The following is a 26,437-nucleotide window of genomic DNA, read 5'->3' on the forward strand; positions in this document are numbered from 1 at the left end:
GATTCTAATCACACATTCTTTGTGGTTTGTCCAGAGCTTTCTTTCTTCAGACGGCTGCTTTAAAGGTTTTATTTCAACTTCTAATGACTTCTCATATTCATGGAGCATTAACCGCTAAACTACAGCCCCACCATCAGCAGATTCTTAGCCATCCGCCCCTGACTTTTGCCTCCAATCAAAGGCCGGTATAAAAGCCCTACTTGGATCTCTCCCAGGTAGCTTCAAAATTTCACACAGAACAGGAGCTCGTTGGGGAATCTGTGTTTGTGAAGCTGCTTCAGGCGATTCAGATTTCAGATTGTAGAGCCGTAGTGACCCTGGAGCCTAAAACTAACTGCCCTAATCTGGTTATGCAACACCCCCTAAAGACCCAGGATCACCAGCAGACACCCCTGGATCCTTGGGAACCGTTTCCCACATGGCAGCTCAAGCCTCAGCCTAATGGGGGATTCAGTGCTTCAGATCTAATCAGAGGATTTTTTTGTATGTAGCTGCAGCAGAATCTGACCCAGACTATCTGAAAAAATGTCCCATACCTTTCAGGGCGAAAAAAAAACAGGTCAAGAGGTTAATCTTCTGTGATTTAAATTATGTGAAACTTACTCAAGGGAAGCAGAGGGATTTTCTTTATGTGGGTCAGTCAGTTTAACACAACAGAGGAGGGGTTACGTTGGCAGCTTTTCCGTATGTGTGTGAAAAGTGACATTTTGCTCCCACCAAGAATTCAGCTGGAACTCGGCCGTCGGCAGGAATTCCACACAGCCTCGGTTACATAAGTGGGTCACTGAGTTACTCACGGACCCACCCGGAGTGGGATGAAGCCGGGCCAAAGCGTCCGAGGGGATGAAGGAGATGGGCTCTCCCTCGCATCGGGATCCTCCTCGTGGGCTGGAGGAGGAGGACGGCCAACATCTGGCGGACGTGTTCAACAAATTGAAACACACCAGCACGCCAGCGAGCAGGCTGTTGGCAATGAGAGTCTGTTTTTTTATTTCCTCACATCTGTTTGAATGTAGGAGTGAATAGGAGGAGTCTCTCGAGAAGGAATTTATTGGCCGATGAAAATTTCTATTTTGTTTTAATCACATTCCTGCTTCAGATCCATGGTGTAAACTGGAGGACAGTTTGTTTTGTGGAAGAAGCCAGAGGAAGGCCAGATGATGCATTTGCCTTATTGTTTACCTTCTATTGCTAATCCCAGTGTGTATAAATCTCACGTTGGAGCTTTCGTGCAGCGAAGAGCTATTAAAAGCAGAGATGCTGCTGCTGTTGTTCTCTTGCCCTTTACAGAACTGATCACTGCATCAGAAAGGCCTCACTTATCACCTAATTTATGCTAAATTATTTTAAAGGTTCCCTTTGAAGACAATATAACTCTTTACATGTGTATTTCATGAGGCAGGTGCATTAAACAGATTCCTGGACGCCGTCTAACCTGCAAGAAAATATTTATTCGCAAAGTTTTAGTGCTAGACCTTCAACAGGCGAAGGGTTTGGTGTCCTAAATAGGCAGCGGCTGAAACTCCACCATCTCTGACGAATAGAAACCACAGAGAGGCATAAAATACAAAGTGTTTCATGGAAATGCAATTTTTAAAAACATACAGAAAATGAGAATCACACATATATGCCAAAAAGGACTAGCATCACACGGATGTAATCCTACACTGTAAAAAAAAGAATAAAAAAATCACCCACCAAAAAATTGTGAAAATCTAACAGCAAGCATGCCAGAAAACAACACAGCAAATGGCTCAACACTGTAACGTTCAAAAGCTGTTTAAAAAAACCCAAAAAACGAACAAAACAAACTGTAAAATTAATGACAAATATCCATTTCAAACTTTTTTTGAAAATTAAGAAATTGCAATGTTGTCTGTAATTCAACAAAACTTCAAAATAACAGTCAAAAAATTACTACTCCGCCAGGGAATGCAGCAGAATAATGTGACAATCGATGTACGTGAATCTTTCCATTCGTCTGTGCACAACATTATAATGTCCAAATCTGTTAGACGAACAGATTTGAATGAATTTTTCGGGGAAGGTCAGATTTTCTGTTGCAGAAAATTTTGTTTAAAGAAAATATTGTCGTTTTCTATCATAATATATCAGTTGTTTTGTTTTGTTCCATGAGACCCAGTGAGAATAAAGACCTTGTGACCGTTTCCTCTCTCCTGACCCAGTGTCTGGCTCCGGACCCCTGATTCAGAAGGATTATAATCTGGTATTTTATTTGTAAAAACCCCAAAGTAAGCAGCCGACCTGCTATTTGTCGGGATCTGGACCAGTCACAGCCTCCCCTCTCTGTCTCCCTCTGCCAGCTGCATGAACACGGAGCGCAGGTTTTTCTGTCTTTTCCTTTTTTTTTTCTGCAGCTGCGTGTGACGAGACAGAAACAGACGAATGCATGCATCAGCGTTGTAGCCCACGAACCGACGTGCTGCTCACATGTGAGGGCATCGCAGGCGGGTCGCAGGAGGGTAAGTCTGTTTCTCACACAGTCGCATAAAGTGAAGGACGGTGCAGAGCGCTGACGCATCCTGCCAAAAAAAAAAAAAAAAGAGCCTGAAAGGGGGAGGGTATGTGATGCCCACAGAGAAGTGCACGTTGATATTCTCTGCTAGCAGACTCAGATAATGCAGGTGTTCGGTTTGTAGCAGGTTCTGTTCTGCGGTGACAAGGTTAAATGGTCAGAGTCGCAGTGCGCATTTGGCGTCTCCATGCGCGGTGCTGAAAGCGCGCCAGGTGATGTGTGACTACGAGCTTTTTGCTGAGAGCTATGTTTGATCTGTGACATCAGGCAGACTACATGCATGCTACCGCTGTAATATCCCATAATAAGACCTCTCCCTGCCAGTAGTCCCGCATTCATGTTGTTGTAGCTGCAGAGGAAGTTTAAAGATGACCTGTTGTGGACTCAGAGTGGCTGCAGGCCAGAGGCTGAGACCTGGACTCAGTTTGATTTGAAGCATCACAGCAGGTGACAGTGTGAGAATATAGATCCTGGCAAGCACACAAACACACACACACACAAACACACACACACACACAAGAAACATGCAGGAAAAAGTGAAATGCGAACTGCTTGATGTTAATTTCTCTTAAAAAAAATAGACATTGTATAACTCACTTGGTCCTTTGTTTCCATTAACCCTCCTGTTGTCCTCATTTACAGGCACCAAAAAATATTGTTTCCTTGTCTGAAAAAAAACAAAAATTCTGCAAAAAAATTCCTCAAATTTCTGAAAATTTACAAAACCTTCAGGAAGAAAATTCCAATAATTCCTTAAAAGTTTTATTTTAAAAAAATCCCCCAAATTTGGCAAGAAAATTCTTGTAAATATTTCCCAAAAAAAAATTTAAAAATCTTCCAAAAAATCCTAAAAATATCTAAAGTGATTACATATGTATCAGTAAAGCTTCTATTTTCTTTAAGAACATTCACATAAAAATCAACCAAAATCCAGCGAAATTCGCTGGATTTTGGTTGATTTTTATGTGAATGTTCTTAAAGAAACATTTTTAACATTTTTTTTCACCAAAAATTGTTCAAAAATTTCCCAACAATGTTGAAAATGTGGACATCAGAAGTTTCACTGTGAAAATATATTTTTTTCCACATTTTCAAACTTTAAACTGGGTCAACTTTGACCTGCAGGACGACACAAGGGTTAAAGATCACCAGATTTTCCACAGATCTTAGTCAGATTTGTGGCACACACACACACACACACACACACACACACACACACACACACACACACACACACACACACACACACACACACACACACACACACACTCCATTTCTATCTCCTCTCTCCTCAGTGTGCTTGACACAGCGTTGGTTCAGTGTGTTTGATGACTTTTGATGTCGGCGCTCCTGCGGCTTTGGGAAAGCTGCTATTCTCACAGCGATAAGAGATTCTGTTGATGTTAGTTTTCACCTGCAGTGATTCACCGCTGGGCTCTTACAGAGGAGACGGTTGAAGATGGTACTGAAACATTAGTCAAGATTCAGACTGTTGAACCTTCATTTGGAGAAATAAATGAGTGCAGGACAAGCTCGGGCTGCAGAAACTTGTGTGCCTCCTAATTTTTCTGACTCTTTGTAGACTTGAAGTGAGTTTAAGAAGTTTAGGTTGCAGAAGAATGGTGAAAAGCAAAGCTGCAGATGGGAAGATAACCTGACTTTTAGTGCAAACAATAATAATAAACTATACAGTATTTTTGCAGCACTTTTCAAAACATGTTACCAAGTGCTTCACGTTGGCAGCAAATGGATCATCTTTGAAGGCAGATTTATATATAAACCAATGCAGGGTAGGAAAGGTAAAAATATATAATAAATTTTAAAAAATGTTCCAGGAAAATTAAAACTCAGGCTCTCTGATAAAAGTATGTTTTAAGAAGGGATTTCAAATGCATCACAGACTTCGCAGCCTGATCTGTAACCCCGGTGAAATCAGCATGACTTCAGTTTACTGGCTTTGATGTGCAAAATCAGAAGAATTCCTCTTTAATCAATTATTCTGCAGAAGAATCTCATGTGACATTCTCGATTGGATTCTGCTGTTGTTTTCTGAAGCAACTCATAGAAAGAGGTGCTGAGGTTACAGACTAGAAGTTGTACGTGCACGTTTAACCTTCGTGTTGTCCTGTGGGTCAAAATTGAGCCGTTTTAAAGTTTGAAAATGTGGGGAAAAAAATATTTTCACAGTGAATCTTCTGATGTCCACATTTTCAACATTTTTGGGAAATTTTTGAACATTTTTTGGTGGAAAAAAGAAATGTTAAAAATGTTTCTGTAAGAACATTCACAAAGAAATCAACCAAAATCCAGCAAATTTCGCTGGATTTTGGTTGATTTTTTTGTGAATGTTCTTAACAAAAATATTAGAAGTTTTACTGATATATATGGAATCACTTTAGATATTTTTAGGATTTTTTTTTTTCGATTTTTAGGATTTTTACTCATCTTTTGAAAATATTTACAAGAATTTTCTTGCCAAATTTGGGGGATTTTTTTTTTTTTTTTTTAAATAAAACTTTTAAGGGAAACTTTTAAGGAATTATTGAAATTTTCTTCCTGAAGGTTTTGCAAATTTTCAGAAATTTGGGGAATTTTTTTGCTGAATTTTTGGATTTTTTTTTTTTTAGACAAGAAACAATATTTTTTGGTGCCCGTAAATGAGGACAACAGGAAGGTTAAGTACCTTTAAGTGAGTCTCTGAACTCCCCACCGGCTTAACAATCAGCCTTAACCTTGATCCACTTGTTCTGTCCTCTCTCCGACCTGCCCTACCGGAACCCAGTGTCCTGAAACGAGACGACCATGATTAGAAACCTGAGAACCAGACGTAGGCGACAGCACACACTCTAAGCATGCGGCGGCGTAATGTGAAGCGGTGGAGTGAAACCAGGTGACTGAGATCAGACCATCAAATGCGTCAGTGTGTTTACAACCAGAAGCCCCTCTGGCACACAAGGTCAAGGATACTGATGAATCATCAGGGAGGTTTGCTGAGGGCAAAAAGCAAGAGCCAAGACAACAGAAGGCTTTATTTTGTAGTGCGTTTATTTATTTAAAGAGGAAGAAAAGGCGACTTTATTCATCTCAGTACAGTGAAATTCTTTTATTTCTCTACATAATTCAGCCTGGTAGGAAGTTGGAGTCGGACCATGAGGTCAGCGTTGGTGAGGGTCCCTCAGAGCTGATGGGGTTGTGGGACTCGCTCTAGGGCCCAACAGTGGCAGATTTTCAGTGCCGGGGCTTGAACCATTGACCCTTCTCATCAGTAGCCTGAGCAGCGCTGCCATAAAACGTCAAAGCAGTGAGAAACGTTCCTCACAGTTCCCCACAGCTCCCCACAGCCTGGTTTTGGTTTTGTTCTGTATGCAGTGATTCAACCACTGTGGTCCAAAATTAAATTATTAGGAGCAACAGGAAGAAAGATAACAAATAAATAATACAGATACAACAAAAGGACGCACAAGTGTTTAACCCTTGTGTCGTCCTGCAGGTCAAAATTGAACCGTTTTAAAGTTTGAAAATGTCAGAAAAAAAAATATTTTCACAGTGAAAACTTCCACATTTTCAACATTTTGGGGAATTTTTTTTAAACATTTTTTGGTGGAAAAAAAGAAATGTTAGAAACAAAATGTTTCTTTAAGAATATTTATTGCTTTACTGTGTTACTAATCATGTATTAGATGAAGGAAAAGCTTCAAATGTGTTGTTAAAAGGTGGCATTTTAACCCAAACCCTGCGATTTTCCTAAAACTAAACACATAGTGGTGCCTAAACTGAAAGCAAACAACAAGTGGAAACGGAGCTTAATACTAAAAGTAGCGATCCCACATGGGACATGAACTCCAGCCCTCTCGGGTACAGTCCTGTTGCTGACTCATGCCTCCATCCTCCATGACAGTCTTGTGCTTTAGGGGGTAAACTATGCTTCTTTCAGAATGTAGAGAATGCAGATTTGCTGTATAGTAATGTAGTGTTTGTTAGACAGAGTTAGATCCACATCATTTTCACACTCATCGAACCATTTATGGATCAGTTGTGCACCATACGAGTGGTTACTGTCATCCTAGAAATGTTTCATCCTAGGATATAGCTCATCACTCAAAACAACTTTGTAATGATTTACAAAAAAACTTCCTTCCCTCTAAGACAGGGGTGTCACAACATTTTAGTTCAGGGGCCACATTCAGCCCAATTTGATCTCAAGTGCGGCTGCACCAGTTTAATCACAGCATAATATAAATAACTATAAATAACCACAACTCCAAATGTTTCCCTTTGTTTAAGTGTAAAAAGTACATTCTGAAGATATTTACATTTCATGAACTATCTTTTTACTAAACATTGTGAACTTCCTGAAATTTCTTTTAAAAAATACATTAAATTGGGTGCCCTTATAGCTCAACGGGTTAAGCAGGCGAACCATGTACAGGGGCTGGTCCCCGACACAACGGCCTGGGTTTGATTCCCACTCGTGGCCTTTGCTGCTTGTCTTCCCCCCACTCTTCTCCCTACTTTCCTGTCTGCCTCTCCAACTGTACCTATCAATAAAAGCACAAAAAAGAGTTAAATTTCAACAATATTATGCCTCAGTTTATCATTTACGCATTACAACTTCCAGATACACGGGGTGTCTACAAAGGAATGCAACATTTAGTCACAGGTGTCTGGAACTGAACAATATAGTAGTTTACTTTATGATCAAAACAACTTTTAAACGTCTGCGGGCCGTATGTTTGATGCCCCTGCTCTAAGGCGACAAGTGGACCCAAACCATGCCACAAGAGGGCCCCCAGCAGCACAACATACCCAGCAGATACCCTCACTGTAGAGGTCAAGAGTTCAACATCCACCACTTGGTTTGGTGCAGATATTCAGGTTTCCCGGATGATGTATCGTAATGATTTTAGAATGATTTTTAGCTGGAATTTGTATGTTTCGGTTAATTTTATCCACATTTATTGGATGGATTGCCCTTTAAAGTCGCTATATTCGTGTTTCCTGTATGATGAATTTTCCAAACTTTGGTCATCTCTGACTTTTCATCCTGCATCATCAGGCTAAAATGTCACTGTTAAGTATTTTCCTTACATAAAACATTCCCATCATCCTTTGCTGTTGTTTGTTAATAGTGCCAATGAGCAAATTAGCATGCTAGCGAGATAAACGGTAAAGATAAACCTAATTAACAGTCTGCCTGTATGTTAGCATTATCAATGTTAGTCAGCTGATCACCAGTTGTCTGGCTCTTGGTGTTAGCAGTTCTATTTTGTATTTATTGCTTGCACATGTGTGTGGTTTATCCAGATGTTTGTTGGCTGTGTCACTGACATGACGCCTGATAGGTCAAACGGAGTCACAAAAAAAGAATAACTGGATCAAGAGAACGCCTATACAGTCTTCTGGAAGAAAATACAGATCTAAAAAGTCCCCAAGGTAAAATACTTGACTGTATTTTTTCAGAAAATAAGTCTTGCTGCAGGTCAGTTTGGTTAAAACACACTGGAATGTGGTCTCATTAACTTCCATAAGTAAATAATCTCAGGGTTGTTTTCACATCTTGGATAAAGCATCTTATCCATACATATGCGTTTGTTGAGTTTATAGGAGCGGATCGGGGTCAGTTTGACTTTTATCAACAAACGTTCATACAGATTTGTATTTATTGCGGTGGTGAAACTAATATTTCACAATAAAAGAATGAGGTCATCTCGCAGCATTTCTGCATGAAGACCGAAAGAACACAAAAGTGATTTTTCATCAGAGGATGGTTACATAACTTCTCCATGTTGGTTCAGGGAAACTCCTCAGAATAATCTGAAACATATGTTTGCCTTTTTAAATAACATTGGGACATTTCTATACAGCCGCTGGGTTTACGTATGTGGCTTAGCACACAGTGAACTGCTTCTACATTATGAAACAAAAAGCTTAAATACTTAGAAATTGAGCATTCAGAAAATAATCTGAATTAGCCACATAATAATCAGAGTCTCTGGATGAGAGTTAGAACCTCAAATTTACAATTTAAACCTTTTATAGACTATGGAGCAGAAGCTTAATTCTGTCTGCATATTTTTTTAGGAGGCATAAAATCAATATGGTTTGTTTTTTCTACAGCTGAAAGGAAAAAGGGATGTTTGTGTGAACTACTCAGGCTTAAATATGGAAGTAAACATACAGAAAAGAGCTTTGGTTGGTGTGGTTGGTGGTTTATTAGTCACAGATAGAATACAGATCATAAAATGTGCACTATATATTACAATTACAAAACGACAAAAATGAGAAACAAAATGACAAAAACGTGAGACGAATGACAAAAGTCAGTCAAAAAGCAACAAAATCGAGACAAAACATGACAAAAAAGAGACACAAAAGAACAATGAGCAATCTAGTATTTTACTTTATGATCAAAACAACTTGTCAGGGTCTGGAAATCATTTTAAATTCATAGTTAATGTCTTCTCTGTAATTTTTACCTTTTACAAAGTGGGGCGGATTGGACTCTGTGGAGGGCCGCTTTTGGCCCGCGGACCACATGTTTGACACCCCTGGACACACCTCGTCCGTCCTCCTGTCGGTGATTGTTCATGTTCTGCTTGTCCTCTTTGGCATCTGGAACAATTTGCTGAGTGAAGATCAGGGTTAAAATGTGGGCAAATACAGCATGTAGCAGTGATGTTTCTAACCAGTCGTCCTCGTGTTGACAGAGGTTTTGTTGTTGAGTTTAAATGTTAACAGAATGACATCAGTTCCACCAGAACCACAGACTTTATGGCCATCTCTGACTATGTCCTGCTCACTCTGCCCTTGGAAAGGTTTTCCTGAAAAGAAAACAATGGTCAGGGATGATTTTGATACTGAGATGTATTGGGGACGTTTGTGTTTTGTTAGAAAGAGCCCAGACCACACAGAGAGACTGAGGGCGGAAAGTAAACAGATTACAGGCACATACACATGATTTTCACTGCTCACTGACATTAACATCAACCAGATTTTCTCTAATATGGGCTTCAAATAAGTGCTCTTCACAGATCATTTAAGCTAAAAGTCCGACACAGAAAGGAAGGCTGTCAATACGAGGCATGTGGTTGTTTTCCCACATTTTCTGTACGTTCTCTCTGGTTCACATCTGCACAGCGGAGATGCTGAAGACAGATGAAAAAGATTTCTGCCCTCTGTCAATCTGCTGACTCGGCTCCAGTGTATCCCAGAGAGGAAATTACCTCCTCGGCTAAGTTTAGGTGCAATTTTGAGGAAAGTACATACACAAGCACACATTCACACACTCCTGTTGAGGTTTGTGGTTCGTCTCATTCTGACAGCGTTACTCAACCCGGCTAGACAGCTTTGTTTCCAAGACGACCACAAGTTAACTTCAACATATTGTTCACTACCATGTTGTTGTGTGACAGGATGCGGAAGAACAAGACAGGTTTCCCTCTCATGTTATAGAATTGTTATTAGAAATAGATTATCTAAATGATGCTGCAAATGATATATTTCCATACGTTGGGGTGTGAAGAGAATGAATTTATCTACAAAAACACATGCAGAGCTGCAACTATGATTAGATCAATTGATTATTTAGTGTTAAATCATTTATAAATAAGCTTGTAGCCCTTACGTGGAACTGTATACTTGAGGGTTTTTGTAACACAAATAGGAAATCAAAACATTAAAATAATTTGCTGAACATTTAAATCACTTCCATTGTTCCTATGAAAGATATTCCATTGAAAACATTGAAAAACATGTCAGTAATTCCCTGTTTCATCATAAGTTTGTGAAAATTTTTCCAAAATGATCCAACATGTATAACTAAATTAGCTTGTGGCCTTTATTCTTTTATTTACTGCTACATCGCTGCTACTGACTGCTGATATACTGTCTGTTATCACCTGTCTATGCAGCTATGCATTGCATATTGTGCAGCTTGTGGTCAGATGTAAGAGTTTTTACTTGTCACATGCTTGTACAGGCATTGAAATACAAAGTGACTGTTCTACAAGGCCATGCTTCTTGCACAGGATAAACAAAACAAGATTCCTAAAAAATAGAAGGAAAAACAGTCATAAATAGTGAGGAGTGAAGAGATTGTGAAACCCCAGTGCAGCGTTGCCTTGTGCAAGAGTTGCAGTTATGTTCATGCATCTGTATTCTCTTAAGACCTGGCGTCCACACGTGGACATCTTTTTTTTTCAAAAAGACCGTATTGTTCATAATAATGATAATAATAAAAATAATCACCATAATAATAACAATTTGAATAATAACAATAATAAGAACAACATAAATATAATATCCATATAATGAAAAAATAAAAAATATAATAAACATTATAATCACATACTAGATTTGATCCAGTTGTTAGGTTTGTTGGTTACTTCTTATCCCAAATAACTAGATGAAATCTAAAATGGAAGCCAAACCAAAGCTTGGGTCTAAAGAGGATATATATATGTTATATATTTACAGTGTGCTGTTTGAGATCAGGTGCTATGATTTAGGTTTATACGTGAGGGTAGAGATTTACAGCAGGAGAGAAGTTTGCCTTGTATGAAGATGGGCTTTTAAACGCTCACAGGGTCTAAGAATCAGACTAATTCCTGGGTAGGTTTTCTGTGGGTCAAACGAGGAAGACTCTGGGTGCAAATTAAATCCCAATGTGAGGGATAACCTCCTTAAACAGCATTGATTTTTGACAGTTTGGTCAATATTTGTGCAATACTTCTGTCACTGAAATAGGAAATGATCTTTTAAGATGCATTTTAAATTGAATTTTTAGCACAAAGTTACTTTTTTAATGTTGAATACAATCTTTTTAATTTCTCTCCTCATGGTTATTGTCTTACGGTGAGGTTCCATCATGTTCCTGTTTCTCCTGACAGTGTAATTGTTTTTGCTGACAGACGTCTTTCACAGAAGTGTCATGTAAACACATTAGTAATTGTCAGAATACTGACAAACATACATTTGAGAGACATCCTGTTACTTAGTGTTGGTCTGCTTTGTTATTCTCTTTATTGTCGGCTTTAAATACCAGCTGCTGACAGGTTTTCATTTGTAAACTCAGGTTTCACCTTTCATTGTGTCGCACAGTGACCCTGGACCCACACAGGGACGCAGAGCACGACTAAAAACAGCACTGAGAGTGATAAATAAATAGTCCTTTCACTGTTGGAGACTGTGTTGTGTAAGAATTCAAAAGCATTTCAAACTAAATGTCTTCTGAGGAACTGAGCTTTTCCCGGATCTGTGTTAGACTTTAATTTTGAGTTTTGATGCTGAGTGGGGTTTGACATGTTCCATGTTTCACAGTCTGTCTTCGAGTCACGCATGTGGCAGATGCATCTCACTTAATCATACGAGTGTCACGCTGCCATGCGGTCCACATGCAGCTGAAGGATCTGGTGCCAGCCACTCAAACTGCTTCATCTCGCACTGTCAAGAAATATTCAGAGAACTTTAGGAACGGAAGAAGATTTAATGAGAACACATGAACAAATAATGCATCATTCAGAACAGTTTGGCCCCAAATAGTTTGAAAGCCTTTAGTTAACCCACACAGAGCTCTTCTCACCCCAAGTCCACATGTGCACAGATAACTTTTATAACAGGGATTTTCCATCTTCAAAACCCATCTTCTCTGCAGAAGCAGATTTTCTTGTTCTTGTCCACATGAAATTACAAAAAACACAACACATATTGGTTTGGCACGCACCATAAAGAGTGTGCCAAACCAATATGTGTTGTGTTTTTTGTAATTTCATGTGGCCAAGATGTGTGGACTGATTCTGAAGCCTCTGTTCTTCAATTTATTGGAAAACTAACCATACAGTTTTGTCTAAAAATGTAAAAGAATCCTATTAGTAAGGTGACCTTGAGCACTATTTGGGCCCTACTTACCATTGCAATGTAATAATGGTGCACATTAATCAACATTGTAAACAGTTTTGGAATATCTCTGTAGTGGAAATGGTCTATTCGTGGTGACCTAAAGCTGTATTTATGTATGAGTGTAAAATTAATTTTAAAAATGACGTTACATTTGTGAGCAAGGCCTCATCCCGTTGCAAAGACTGAGCATTACTCACTCCTTGTTTTGCACTTGGATGCATTCAAGGACAGCTTTCACCTTCACGATTTTAATCAAGACATCATCTTTGCTGTCTTTGTGTAATTTTTCCCATCGCTGTGCTCAGATACAGGCTCTAATCAACCAGGAGAAATTACAACAAATACATGGGTGTGCAGGATTTTTAAAGTTATGATTACACGCTGGAAATAGTGTTGCTCAGTCCTGTATAAATAAAATTGTTTTATGTATTTTGCTCAAGGGGAGTAGCTGCTCTTTTAAAAACTGAACTACGTTTGTTTCATCATATTATGTTATGGGATTTTAAAATAAAATTAAAATCAAAATGAACCTTTCAAAGCTGGTGGCCATTTTTTCCCATTACGAAGGCAAACCTAATTAAAATTAATGTTCTTTTTTCACTAATTAACCCTGCAGCCTCCATGTCGGCTCATTGGGGACACAGAAAGCCAAAAGTGGAACATTCATTTTCTACAAATTGTGTTGTGGAAACCTTTGCCATCTAATTCTGTCAGTTTATGCATCACTCACTAAATCCCCCTCATTCTGTTTTCTTCAACAATAACAACCCTGAGCGTGTCTCTGTGGGTCTGATGGCTTCAGCAGATGGAGTCCCAGTTAGGTGGAGTCAGCGTTTAATGGGCTGGTATCAGCAAGACTGGAAAGTACAATTGGTGCCGTCGCACGCAGCAACAGAGAAAGAACAATTGAATAATGGGTTTCGAATGGGCAAACAGGACGTCAGACACTCGTAGCCACACCACCAAAAACACGGTAATGGCAGTGCTCCAAAACCTTAAAGAAGTAAGACCTTGTCCTCAGTTGGCTCTGTCTGATTATCTTCCTTATCAGGACGAGCCAACAGGATGGGTGTCAGCCGCTGATAAGATGGAAGGATGACGGCTGATGGGGATGACATTTTAAGAGACAAGCATCAGTGGGGAGAAGAGAAGATCTATAGATGGTCTTGAGATGACAGCAGAATTTATACAGGACTGAGATTCTTTAAGCAGCTGAGACTGTCAGTGGGGAATTCATATTTCCTGAATTGATTTAACAGGTGATGTTATGTATGCCGAGACATTGATACGCAAAGAAAAACATGCCTGAAAACGCACATACGTTCAGGCAAACACATCAACACACACTTCAGCTGAATGGTACATTTGATATGTGGAAACACATCATGAAGGAATGAGCTGAGACACATGAAACCCCTGAACGCTACACATGTGTACATACTAGTACGGACTGTACTGTGATCAACAAACAATTTAACAAAACCTGCTGTTGTAAATATCATTATCTCTATGAATGTATTCAAAGGTTAAGGCTTCTACCTCCTCTTTGTTGGAAAAAGATGAATGAAATGTTCACTAAAAACACCTTTAAAGACCAACACACTCACATGCTGGGTTGTATTTCAGTCACATACTGATCATACAGGACATTTTTCTGAATATCCTTTTTGCAGCAGTTTATCTGAATGCAGTTTTTAGATTTTTTTTTCTTTGCATGGAATCAATCAAGGCCATATGATGAAATTTTAATCAAGTAACCAAGTTAAAATTACCTCCATGAACTAGTTAAACTAGATTTGCTGTTCCTATTAGCTGTTTTATATTTATACCCAGAAACTGCCCACATGTAACTGTTGAGTAATTGACTTACAAAACTAACATTTTAACTAATATTTTAGTATTTTAGATGTATTTTATTATAGAAATTGAAATATTATAGAAATTTTAGAAGTTGTATCCTGCTTTCTGTCTTGCTTTTTGCACATACTTTTGTTTGTCTTATAACCTGCACAGCACTTTGGTCAACTCAGGTTGTTTCAAAATGTCCGAAACAAATACACTTAAACTTAACATTAACCAACAAGTCTTATATAAATAAACTTAACATTAACTAATAAGTTCTATACAAATAAACTTAACATTACCATTAACTAATAAATCCTTTATGAATAAACTTGACATTAACATTAACTAGCAAGTTCTATATAAATAAACTTAACATTAATACACCTGATATAAATAAACTTGACATTAACATTGGCTAATATGTCCTATATAAATAAATTTAACATTAACTAATATATGACCTGTTAAGAGTGAAAAATCAAGTTGACATATCTGACCTGAAACTTGATAAAGGCTGTTTAATTGGAACTAGCCAGTAGTTGCCAAGAAGCTTTGCAGGACTTTACCCACAAACTTGCAGCTCAATCCAGAAGTGAATTCAAACAGCACATCGTAAAACATCCCCTTCAGACATTAAGGTCATCTGCAGGTTTTTACTAGATGTAAGAAGCTACTATAAGTTCAGTACAAAGGAAACCACTGAACAGTAAAACTAATCTGTGAAATATTAACCAGATTAGATAAATCCATTGTTCTCACACAAAGGATTTGGAGGGAAAGTGTTGGTGATTTTATAACTTCCTGGGAGTGTCTGATTAGGAGTAAAGGTTTGTAGTGTTAGTTTGGTTTGATGGTTTGAGGTAAAACTAGATGTGGAGACTTCATTTAACATTCAAGTTTCAAAATTTTCATCAAAAGTAGTGAAGGGAACAATCTGAGAAACAGGTGTCCTAAATAATGATGAAAAACTCTTGTCCTGGTGTGACCAGAGATTAAATAAATTTGATTTGTTGTCAGACTACATTAGCTTTGTGTTTCTGTAAGGATTCAACCTTTAATCCGGCACTCAGGCTACATTATTTTTGTGTCACGGTGTCAGATCGCATTGTTTTATGGTCATACATTCAGACATGACAAACTGCATGTTGGTCCTAGAACAGTTATAGCTTCCATCTTTAACAACCTGCCTGATGTCATGAGGAGGGAAGAGCTGGGGATCAACTTCTGGAAGCTGGAATGCAAACAAGCAATGCCATGAACGATACTGGCTGCACAGCGGTCTAAAAAACATGAGCACAGCGTGGGTTAGCATGTCTTTTGCTTTCTCCTGTTAATGGTCTTTATGCTAAGGTATGCTAAGCTAAGCTCCTGGTGGTAACTGTATGTCTAAAAAATATGCAAGATAGCATAATGCCACAAATGCCGAACTGTTCCTTTAAGATGAATGGATGATGAATCTTTACCAATCGATACAGGAAGTTCGTAGAAAGAGGCCAATACTGGTGTTATGAGAGCAGCTGCATTCGGACTACTTGTCTTTCCATTGACTTCTTGTAAATTTTAAGATTGACTTTAAGACATGGTAAGACATGCTCTGAGATAACTACTGGTCTTTCCATTGACTTCCTGTCAATTTTAGGATGATTTTAAGATTTGCTAAGACATGCCCTGAGATGTTCCGAGATCTTGACACAAAAACAGTGGCGATGGAATCTTTGCTTTACTAGCTCCTAATCTGTGGAACCAGTTTGTAAGAAGTCACTGCTGAAGACTCACTGCTTCTCATCCTTCCAGGTAGAGCTTGACTTGTCTTTCACTTTGATCAGTGACTTGATCTCAATCTGTACTTAGAGGCCAAAGCACTAAACCTTCAACTGTAGTGCTTCAGTGAGTGAGTTCATGAGAGCTGAGATGGTATAAAAAGGAGATATGGGACACTATCATGAGAGCTCACATTGATTGGAAACAACTCCTTTAAGAAAAACTCATGTTTCATTTGCAGTTTGATCAGCTGCTCAGTTGATCTGGTCGAAATCAGAATCAGAAAGGTTTTATTGCCAAGTAGGTTTTCATATACAACGATTTTGACTTGGTGTTTTAGTGCATAACAGTAAACAGTAACATATAGATTTAAAAAGTGTTGCCAGTGATAAGACATTACAATGATTATGGGTTTTAGTAAGCAATCAAAAGAGTCAGAACAATCCTTAAACTAGTTGGTTGGATAGATAGATAGATAGATAGATAGATAGATAGATAGATAGATAGATAGATAGATAGATAGATAGATAGATAGATAGATAGATAGATAGATAGATAGATAGATAGATAGATAGATAGATAGATAGATAGATACTTTATCAATCCTGAGGGAAATTCAAGTCTAGAGTCAAAGTTCACTCTATGCAGATGTTCAACTGAAAATGCAAACAGCTCTGTGAATGTCCAAGAAATAACCACAACAGCCAGAATCTTCCTAGTGGAATCTTTCTTTTCATCATCCATGTTTGGTTTTAGTACATTTTGCAGAAGACAGGAAAACCACATGTATACCTCACCAGTTTTGCTGGGACAAGTTCCTCATGAAAACCTGGACATCCATCATTTCAGGTTGTGAAGCTCGTTCCTGCTGAGTATGTGGAATTCAGGTCTATAAGTGCTTGAGGACCCTGATGGGAGCATTTCAACGCTATATTGTGGCTTTTCTGTGAGTCTACATGGAAAGAGAGACGTACCCACAGCCACTGGCATAATGTGGAAGTTGTCAGAATGAAAGTGACAAATTAATGCTGACAAACTCGTCTGTCTGTCAGGAAGTTGTTAGTTGTCTCACATCAACATCTGTTAGCGATACTGATTCCAAAACGTAAACATTTTATAGGTTCCAACTGGATGTCAGTAAATACATTTTGAATAGCTACAAACTCATTTGACCAGTCACAGTTATCTACAATGCAATTATGACTAGCAGTATTGTGAAATCTTGAATTTAGGATTCCTATGATTTCATTTTGACATTGTTGGGTTATATGGTGAGACTCTTTAAAGATATCTGCAGTTCCTAATTTTGTATTGAAGATATCTTTTGAATAGTCCAACTGAAGATATCTTTAATCTATGTATTGAATTACTAATATCTCTCTTGTGTCATTTCTAGGATGAAGTTAGGGGTTATGAGAGTTGTCAGTTTTAAATTATTCATTGAGTTTTGTTGCTGCTTTCACTTTTCTATGTGTTGTTATGGTAACTCTTGACCTCTTCCTACAAGGTATTATTGAGTAGAGCTGCCGTTTTAGTTTGTTTTCATTTCTGTTTTTCCTGTTTCTGTGATGACAATTGAACTGCTAGTTTCGAGTATTTTAGTTTGTATTGTGATTTTATTCCTACTTGATGGCTTGTGGTTTGTTTTTTTGGCACCAGCTTCCCTATAAGTTATTTTAAAAAAGACTCAAATGCTCAACAACTTGGCTCCTCTAATTATATTGCTACCCTTTTTCCCTGAACCATCCTGAGGTTGTAACACTAGTCCAAAATGCATCGCTACCATCTTGTAATAATGTCAGTAATGTCGACCTTTTATATGTGAAAAGGTCTTGGCATGTGTTGCGAGCAGTTGTCGTGCCTCAGCGCTCCTTTTTGATCCTGCTTTCCATTATTCTGGTCGGGTTATTTTCGTGCCAACATTGTTTAATCCTGTCATCAGGACAACACAGTTACTGCACATATTAGATGTAGAAATGGCAGGAATGTACTCTCACACAGTCCTCCTCCTCATGTACAGAACAGAATCCAAACTGTTGACGTTGTATAACTCCCAAATTTTATGAGAGGATTAAGAACTGTCCAGAATGACTGATGTAACCTTCTGCCTTGGCCTGTTTCTGGTCTTATGAATGATCGCTCTTGTTTGTTGCTAAAATGCATAATGAAGTTCCTGATGGATGGAAAAGACAAAAGATGCTATTGAACTTTATTGACTACAGGAAGATGCATCTGAGAAATGGTGCAATAAACATTTTAGGTGCACATCTTAGGTAGTTCAAGCTAAAATATATTATTATTGGTAGGGTTCCTTCATTTTTTAGATTAGCTCGGGTTCAGTGCGGCCAACATTTGGCTCATACCATTCTGATAAATGAGGAGTGTAAATATTGAAAGAGTCAACGAAGTAAATTCAAATCAAAGCCTGATGTTTTCTGAGGATTATGGGCGATTTTCATGGTTGCACGGAAGAATGTGAGCAACAAGTCATCACAAGTGCAGAATTGTGGGACGAATGCCAGTTCTGAGGTTGCTGGACTTTGAGGACGTGAATCCCATAATGGACAGTTTCAAAAGCAGCTCTTGTCTGTGCAGCAGCAGATTTGCAGATGCTCCATCGTGACTGAGTTTTCGTTCGAATTCGTGACCCTTTCAGACCACTGTTGGCAATTTGAAGCAGCTACTGAGGTAAAGATAAGGAGGGATTTCACTCTCACAGACCTCCCTGAAGAGTTTCTTTCTCTTTGTTTGCCTTTCTTCATCTCCTCTGTCCAAACTTTAATCCCCTAAAACAGAACTGGGCCTCGAAATTCTTAATCCCAAACGGGATTTACTTCCCTCTTGTTGTCTCCGGAGCCATTTAGGGGTTGAAGAGGCCATCTATTGGAATTCTTCTTCCACCACTGTCCTCTTAAATCTCTGTATGTGGTCAGAAAGCCACTTCCAGCCCCTTCATGTCATGCCCTCCTCCTCTCTCGGAGCTGTTATGCCACAGGATATTCTCGAATTAGACGTGTGATGTTTATTTGTCCACAAAACTTGTATTCTAAAAACGGCATAACAGGGAACTTTGTGGGGTCGGCGGGAAGTGGAGGAGTTGAGATTTACAATAGAAATGGCAACAAAACGAAGGGACATTGATTGTTTTTTCAGGTTCTTCTATAGAATGCGAAATACAGGCTTCAAATGGAGTTTGGACAACTTGACAAGGCTTCTTATCTGCTTGCTTTGAGTGTTTGTGGGGCCTGTGCAGAGGTAAACCAGCTCCTTTGGCAGATGTCATGCAGGTGTTTTACTGAAATCAGTTGGTGGGAAACACCTCAACTGAAAACAGAGCTACAGTTGAGGCTGTTTTCACTGCTGCTGCACACCTGCAATCATCCCTCCTACATTTCAAGTTTCTCTTTTCTGAGTGTTTGCCTGATGAAGGAGGTCTTTTTTCATATGTCTCTTCCCTCATTTTTTGCTCTTATTTTCTTTCTGTCTGTCTCCTCTCCATGGAAAAACCCAGTCAAGGTTGCAGCACCGAGAAGCTGCTAAATAACTTTCCCTTTTGGCCACTCCAGCCGAGCCTCTGAGGAACGCTGAGGCACATTCAGCTGCATGAAATAAATACATTTGAAGGGCCATCGGTGGAAATTTAGTGTCGTTTTGAGAGACAGTGGTCCCTCAGTGCTGTGTGGCTCGGCTCCTCCTCGCTGGGTTCGGGTTTAGGAAGCAGCCAGTGTAGCTCGCCGTCACAGATGGTTTCTGTCCAAAAACCGCAGGGAGCTTTTTTTAGACGTTGGGGGGAGAGACAGGGTGTGGATGACTGTGTGCCCACCACAACTATATGAGTAAACAGCACAGACGCGGTGCGTTCAGGCTCACGCAGGAACGTCCATAAACAACGCCTCGGCCGGCGCGGCGGCTCAGACGGGCCCACGTGTTGTGATGAAATTATACATTGGTGTCACTTCTCGCAGACACTTGAGAAAACAAAGTAGAAGAAAATGAAAAGAGAACTGTTCTTTTCTAGATTTACAGCTGGACAACATGTTGTGTAATAGCATCAAGTGATTGCACATTTATCTTGAAGTAAGTCATTTGTTCCATCTTATGCTAAGAACAAGAATTAGGAATTACATTCTATAAAAAAACAAGCCCTCTTAGACTCTGCCTTTCTTATCTTCTGCTCCGGTGTTTTGTCCTCGTCTTAAACTGTTTAAGAGCGTTAACCTTTAGCCTGAATTCATGTGCTGTCTCCTCATTTCTAAAAACACTTTGATGAAGTTTGAATAATGCAGAGGATGCATGATTTGCAGTTTGCTTCCATGCTTATTTACACACGTATTCTTCTTATACATTCACACATACAGGAGTGTTTAAGTGTCGTCTCTCCATCACTTGTTGTGTCATGAGCTTTGGAAACATGAATAAACAGAACGTGAGCAGCCCATGATTTTCCTGCACTTTATTTAGGCCGGTATAATGCCATCGGCTGCTCCAGACTCCACTGTTTGTTGTTGTTGCTTTTGAATCTCTCTGCTGTTTCGGAGAGTTTCTTCTTCACTGTTCAGCTCAGAGCAACAAATTGATTCCAGACGTCATCTTTTTCTGCCAGAGAGTCCCACAAAGAAAGCGAGCTGAGCAGACAGGAGATGGATTTCTTAAATGAGAAACTGTCTTTTGGGGATGTTAGTTGTTAGTTATGTTGGCAACCAAAATTTAAGAATGCTTTATGGCAATATTGGATTTTTTTATTGCTTTTTCGTCAATGTTATGAAAAAGCTGAATTTACCTGGTATTTGCAATCCTAAAACCCTTATGTCATTCTAAGAAATGACATATCATAATACAGAATGATTTGATGTTCAATGATAGTATCCCACCTACACTAAGATTAAAACAAATTCTAACAGAAGTGTTCTGTTTCTCCAAAATACAGAAAATAGAAATACAAATCTGGTTCTTCTGAGCCAAAAACAAGAATCACTGTTAACAGAACGATGCTGTAAAATCTCATGGTGTGAATTAAAACATTTTTACTCAACAGTTGGCAAAGCGTGGTTTAAACTAGCAGCTGATTTCAGAAAAATATTGTTTACTGATGCCCTGAGGTGGGCCATTTTTCACTATTTAATTTTATTTTTTCCTCGCTTTCAAAAATAGATTCAATAGACTAAAATGTAATCTACCTCTTCTTTCTAGTTTACTGTAACTCTACTATAACCTCTAGTGACTTTTTTCTAATTTTCTATTGTTTTTTAAAGTTTGTTCTTTTTAATGTCTTATTGTTTTTGCTCAACCTTGAGGAATGGTCACTGTATGAGCAAATAAAACTCTTCAATCTTGGTTCTTGAATCTTTAAACTAGTATAAACAATACCTGTCAGAACTGACTTTTATTTTAGGTCCCACAGAGTCCGATGCTTTTCTATCTAATTTTCTTCTTAATGTGCTTTAGACCATCACTATTTGATCGTTGTGGTAACTTATACTGAGGCAAGAACTGCTCAGTAAAGAGAAACAGCACTTCATCATCACTTTAAGGCGTCTGTTGATCTGTGAAACTGTGAAAATTGACTCATAAAAACCATAAAACGCTACCATGAAACTGTCTCTCACGGTGGACCACTTCTGGAGAAGAAGACCAAGAGTTACCTCTGCTTCGGAGGAGAAGTCTCCGGATTTGATGTGGAGCCCCAAGTCTCAGTGGAGACAAAGGCTCCAGTTCGCAGTCTGCCAACGGTGTGAAGAAGCTATTCGGCATTTTGAGTATTCGTGGACTGTGTGTTCAGTATGTGTGTATTCACAGGCACCTATTTTGTTTAGTTCGTTTTGTGCACTGTTGTATTAGTTTTTGTTGTGGGCGTTGTTCCTGTATTAAGTTTGGCTAGGAAGTTCAGTTACTTTGCTTGTGTTTAGATAGTTTTACTGACTGTGTTAACCCTCGTTTTGGTATATTCCGTTCTTTGATTTGGCAACATCCACCAGTTTTGTGTCCTTATCACTTTTATGTTCCATTTGCCACTAAGCAATAAAATTCCTTTACCTGAACCATTAACATCTGGTTATTTTGTTGCATCCAGCCAGCCCTAGAGGCTGGATCGTAACAATACATGATCATGTTTTCATGGAGTCTAAATGGGAGAATTTTGGTGAAGCTGCGTGTTGTTGTAAGACAAAAGTGAGCAGACAGTATTCGACTGTGCAATGATGAGGAAATGTGATTGTGTTAGGAGGCAACACTTAACCAGCGTGGCCACCACCACTTCCTGCAGCGACACGCCGTCCCTTCTGCTTTGAGCTCAGTGGGACCAACATCTGTATTTCTGCAGAACAACGAGCTTCCGGGCTCCGTAAGAGGCCAAGAAGCAGAGTGATGGAGTGCTGCATCTCATGACCGTCTCCACAATCAGTCAACCTAAACCCAGAGGAGAATAGTTTGGGTTTGACAGCAGAGGGAGGAAAAATCAGCCAACAAGTGCTCAGCATATGTAGAAACTCCTTCAAGACTGCTGGAAACGACCTCATGAAGCTGTTTGAGAGAATGAAGAGTATGCAGAAGGAAGGAATGATTTTTTAAAAGAGAAATTACTGAATGAGTATGTATGGACCATCAGCTTTTCAAGCTACAACTTGAGTCCAACAAAAATAAGAGGCACTGAGTTGGTTAAATACCTAAGAAAAATGAAAGATATCTTGTTACTAGTCTAATTTATTCATCCATCACTGCTAGTAAGAGACCTCTGAAGGACGGTAAATGACTTTTGATGTCCCACATCATCATCAGTGTGTCAGTAATGATATTATTCATCAACAAAGATGGTTCAGAATCATTCAGTGAGCGGCACATGCTTCCAGAAACTCTAGAGTGGCAGACATTTTAATACCATCCCACATCACACTACTATGAAATTTCCCCTCCTCTAACTGTAGGAGCCCGCTGGTGGCTTCAGGGACAGTCGTAAATTGTACAGTTATAGGCTCTCTGCAGCTGACTTATCTAATCAGAGCATTACTGCATGTAAATACTGCTTTTATTTAACAGCTCGTTTATAAAACTTTTTTCAGCTTTATGCTACAGTTTAGTTCATTGATTTCCCCTCAAAGGTGGATAGGTTTTGCTATATTATTGCTTTGTGTAATAAATAATATATAAAAGTTTATTTGTTGTTAAAATTTTGCATTATTCATCTTACTACACAAAGTAACTACTTATTAATAAACTAAATAGAACTAATAGATCTCACTGCAGAACTTCCCCAGCTAATTAATTACAATGAGATAGCTGTTTTTTTCATTACAAGTCTTCTTGGATTTTAAGTTTAAATATGCAAATGAGGTATTCATGCTATTATGTTCTTGTTGTGTGATAACTTCTGTCTGTTGACTTTACATTTCCAGCTCAAAATGGCACAAAGTAATAGTGACTCAAAAAATGTTGACATGTAATCATAATTTATTGCATGTATCTAATTATTACAAACTGTTTTCAGCAGAATATGTAATTATTTAACCACTATGATAAAATAAAAAAATCTAAATTCTCAATGTAGAAGGCCTGTTATGTAAAGAATACAGCAGGTGGTTTAATAATTATTTCCAAAGGTGTTTGTGTTATAAATGAAGTCAACAGATGCAAATAGACAATGTGTAGTAAAATAAGATTATATGAAACTTCATTAAGCCTGAGGGAAACTTTTTTTGCCAGATATAGGTCAGAAAACAATATTACATAACGTGAGAAATGCAGTACCTAATAGAAAATAAAATAGATTATCTTTTATTAGTCCCACAAGGCAAGTTGGCACTGTCACAGCAACAAAGTGACAGTAAGAAAAATAAAGAGAACACATCTATAAATTAAAAAACATGAGATATATACACTATATATACAATATAAGTAAGAAATAATACACACAAGGATGCTAACAACACAAAATTTAATAATATATACACAGATGAATTGCAAAAAAAGTGCACTATAAGGCTGTAGAAGTAATACTGAGAAAATAAAGTAATATTACACATGAAAAAATGAAATATTGCATTTGAAAAAAATGAAATAATCCACATGATATTGAAATAATGTACACGAAGTTCAAATACTGCACCTGAAATTTAAATTTTGCAGTGTTGTGCCAAAAACAGCGTGCAATCATCATTCCTGTGCATTAATCCGAGGACAGATATGAAAGAAAACGAGTTCTGCAGGCAAAGTTTCTCAAAATCGTGCATGATAAAACATGCTTTTCCTGCAGAATCTGGCCTATAGGGTACTTGTGCAACGTTTCAGTTCAGTTGTTCTTAAAAAGTTGCCTTTTTTTGTTGTGTTTTGACTGATTTTAACTGTTTAGATGGTTTCTTTTTTTTAAATTTATTGCTAAAACAATTCTGTTTGTGGCATCATGCGAAGCAAAAATTGCGTTGAAATGTGTGCTGAGAGCCGCTGGTGCGATGTGAAGCTGTTTTTTCCGTGAGGCCCGTGAACGCCTCCTCGCGCCGCTGGCTGAGGACGGTGAGACCCGCTCTTCAGACCAACAAGACTCCGCTCTGGAACAAGGTAAGACAAATATCCCACAAGAAATTCATTAACGACGCTGTGAATTCACTAAAACGTCGCTGTCAGCCTGTTTTTCGCAGTTATATCCGAAAAACGGCGGCAGTTCGAGTCAGCATTCGCCGCAAAAACTGACCGTTAAATTCGAATTTAGCGTTAAAACAACGTTACTACTTTCAGATGCCGCTGTGTTGATTTTACAGCTCCGCGGCTCGTTTTTGGCGTCTTTAACGGTCATAAAGAGGCAGAAATGAGGACAGACATGCTGTGTTTTTTTTCTTTATGGTGAATCCCCGCATGCTTTCTTTGTTGACTGGCTGGGAATTAAATTTAGCGCCAACTTCCAGCGTGGTCAGTGCGGCTTACTGCCGGTAGCTGAACAGTTAAGCTAGCCGACAGGTACCTGCTGTTAATTGACGCATTTTGACCCCCAAACGCCGCAAATCAGCAGCATTTCACCGGCAAACATATGCTTCATTTTATGCGTCACATTGTGTGCCACGTTCAGTCTCATTTCCTGTCCCCAGAAAACAAAAAAACTATCATGATAATGTCCTTAAACTGACTGGGATGTGATCCATGCTTATAAATGTAATAACTAGCTTGCATCAAGTTTGTATGTGTCAGCGCCAGACTGTGGTGAATCACGTGTGTTATTGTTGGCTTTAATGGCATTTTGAGACCTGCCACGTGGGGAAATACTAGAGAGAAATAAATAATGGGTTAAAAAATCGAAATCACAGTTTGAAACAGTTCATTTAGCTACTCAAAAGTGGTTATTTAGGATAATGAGACCCAGAGTTGTGAGTGGTTTTGTAGCACATGGGATCCTCCATGTGTCATTGTCAGAGACTCTCATGTAGTAAAGCTCCATCACGTTTTAAACCTGTGAATACTGACTTTTGAAATTCTATCCCTAATTTGTGTCCGTTTTATGTGCATATTTCCCCCCTGAACCGTTTAAGTGAAATCTGTCACAGGATCCAACGGTAAAAGTTTGAAAAGGTGAAGCCCATTCAAAGCTTTATAAGCATGCCGCCGACGGTGACTCACAGAAATGTGGTTTTAACAAGACGCTCTAACATTTCTGCTGCAGTGTGGGTTAAAAAAAACAGGCTGAATCTGTGTCAAATCTTTATTTATGTAGGTCACTTTAAATGCTGAACTACGGTCGTGTGGTTCTTCGGTGTTTTTAGGGGTTAGTTTTGCCGTTTTCTTCCTAAAATGTACTATAACTCCTGTGCATAACGAGGGATTTCTCTTTCCCTGGCGTGTCTCCATGTCACACATGTCTCAGTCTATTTGCGACTCTGTTGACCCTGAAGCAAGGAGATGAGAGCACCAGAATGGCGGCTTTGTTTTCCACCCAACAGCTGATGGGACAGCGGCGCTGAGCCACCACTGGGCAGACATGAGCATCTGTTTCGTAGGAGTTGAGTTTCCCGCCTTGTTGCTGGAGTTTATGATTATTATAGTGCGTGCCTTCAGTATAGATGAGTCGTTTTAGGCGGGTTTGAAGTAAAGATTAGGTCAAACGCTCTCATCAAAGGAAACCCTTACTCATAAAATCCCATCAGCGCTGACTGTAGCGTCGTCATGGTGATAAGTGGAGCTGTTGTTGCCACTTCATCAGTCTGCCATCCATCCAGACCTCTTGAACCAACTATAAAGACGGGCAGCTGGCGACGGGCTTTGTTCCTGCTGCTTTGAGTGGCGGGAAAGGATTCATGGTGTACAGGAGGCGGGTCACGGCGAAGACAATGGATTTAAAAACCTTTTAAGCCTCTCCTTTGGCATGGAGGAGTTTTTTTTTTACTTTCCAGAGTTTCCTTTAAAGATTTACGCTGCTCTCAT

General features: G+C 38.9%; 1 protein-coding gene across 2 annotated transcripts in view; it reads left to right on the forward strand.

Annotated features, from left to right (window-relative positions):
• Positions 1 to 2,350: 2,350 nt before the first annotated feature.
• LOC111562720 (equilibrative nucleoside transporter 1-like) overlaps positions 2,351 to 26,437 on the forward strand; it is a 51,309-nt gene continuing 27,222 nt past the window's right edge. Inside the window, exon 1 of one of the 2 annotated variants that reach the window (XM_023261409.3) lies at positions 2,351 to 2,483. The gene's annotated coding sequence lies outside the window, so the exon portion shown is untranslated. Of the gene's footprint in view, positions 2,484 to 24,517; positions 24,587 to 26,437 lie in introns of those variants that run through there. The other variant, XM_023261408.3, reaches the window with a different exon arrangement.

The sequence above is a fragment of the Amphiprion ocellaris genome, chromosome 16 (assembly GCF_022539595.1).
Source record: "Amphiprion ocellaris isolate individual 3 ecotype Okinawa chromosome 16, ASM2253959v1, whole genome shotgun sequence".
Lineage (NCBI taxonomy): Eukaryota > Metazoa > Chordata > Actinopteri > Pomacentridae > Amphiprion > Amphiprion ocellaris.